Raw genomic sequence first — 1,951 nt, forward strand, 5'->3', positions numbered from 1 at the left:
TAAAGAAATACTTGCGAATCGGGCCAAACGGCTTTCTCCATCTACCGGAGGAACGAGCCCCGATTTCGGGCGGTTTTGTGCTAAAAGCTAGGGCGGGGGACGTGAGGATGCAGAAATGGGGCAAGGAGCCCTTTCGACCTCGGTCGATGGAGCTGCCCGACGCACCAGCGCCACGCCTCACCCAGTCAGCCCAGTCGGACAATGGCCTTTAAATACAGTAGTCCCAGGCTGGAGAGAAGCCCTGGGATTCCATACCACGCGAGGCTGAAAAGGGAGCAGGAGGAACACAGAGACAGCAAAAGCACCTCCGGCCTAAGCGCCGGCTGAGCGCCGGAGCCTCCACGGGCGCCATCACTGGGAGTGGGGTAATGAGGGCCGCCCGGCGGGGCCAGCACCGGCAGCGGCATCCAAAGAGGCCGAGGCGACGAATGGAAGTGCAGGCCGATGCCTGCTCAGCCGGCCCGCCCAGAGGCCCATCCCCGCAGCTGACCTCCGGTCTCTTACCTTGTGGATTCTCTTCAGAGCCATGGTGGGAGGCGGGTGGCGGTAGCCCCCGGGGCGGGGACGGGGGCGGGGAGGGACGGGGAAGGGGCGAGGAAGCCTGAGGCTGCCTAGGCAAGCGCGGTCGGTCGGAGAAGATAGGGAGGCGGGATCTGGCGGGATAAGCTGAGGGCCGGGGCCCACACCGCTCCTGGGCCTGCCGCAGCGGTCACCGCATCACCCGGCGGCGGCCCCTTTATGCGCTGCCGCCCCAGCCGCCGCTGCCGCCGCCGTCGTAGCAGCCTCTTCCTCCTAGGCTTCGCGCCGCCTCCTCAGCCGCCGCGGATCCCTCCGCCGAGGAGCAGGAGCCCAAGCCTTGGGCTCGGCAAGGGCCTCTCGGTGGGACGGCCAAAGGGACTGCTTGCTTTCCTGCTTGCTGCAGGTGGACAGAAGGACGCGCAGGCGGGCGGCGCCGCCGGGGTGGGGCCGTCAGAGCCCTGGGTGGGCCCAGGCCGAGGTGCAGGTCGGGAGGCGCGGGGATTGGCGGGCCAGGGGGAGGGAGGGCCGGGCCGCAGCGGCGGCGGAGGGATATGGGCCGCCCTTGTGAGTACCCTACGCGCCGTCGCCTTCGCCGCCCCGGCCGCGGAGGGTATGACGCAGCCACCAAGCGCTGAGAGAAGATATCGCGAGAGATGGGGCGCAGATTCTGGATGTTCTAGCGCCGCGTAGCTAAGGTCCTCGGCCTGTAGTATCGCCAAGTCCTGAGGCCAGAGGTCAATAAACGTTGAAAGACAAAAGTTTTATAAATCGCTTGACAGTCACCGTATCAGTCATGGGAGGAGGCCCTTAGACCCATTACAAGGTTCCTGACGGAGGAAGGGACTTGTCTAAGGTCACACAGTTCTCCAGTGGCAGAACTAGTACTTTCCTGAAGTCGTGGATCTTACCAGATCCCTTTCTGGGAGTCCTGTGGTAACTGCCTGGGCAACTGCCGGGAGGGAGATTCTCAAGCATGCGGTGGACAGCCCTGGGATTAACCTTTCAAACTAAGCCCTACATGGACAGTTGTTTTTAGGAGGTGAAGACAAAAAGGTAATTCATTGAACACTTAACTCTGTCCAGCGTCCTGCCCCTTCACCAGAATGTGATTTGAAGCCAGGCCAGGGCAGGGCAGTGCTTATTATCTGGCTGGAGATACTTGCATAGGAGAATAGTAAGGAATATTTTCTTGGGAGATAATGCCCGCGTTCTCAAATTCCCGGAGTTTTCTGATTCTAAATGTCTTCCTTCCTCTGCCTCTGGGAAAGACTTTGCAGATCATTGATTCTAACTCCTGAATTAATTTATTGAGACAGAGTCTCACTATGTCCCCCTGGGTAGAGTGCTGTGGCGTCACAGCTCACAGCAACCTCAAACTCTTGGGCTTAAGTGATTCTCTTGCCTCAGCCTCCCGAGTAGCTGGGACTACAGG

This window comes from Otolemur garnettii, unplaced genomic scaffold, assembly GCF_000181295.1.
Source record: "Otolemur garnettii isolate 467f Iridium unplaced genomic scaffold, OtoGar3 scaffold00003, whole genome shotgun sequence".
NCBI classification, from domain to species: Eukaryota; Metazoa; Chordata; class Mammalia; order Primates; family Galagidae; genus Otolemur; species Otolemur garnettii.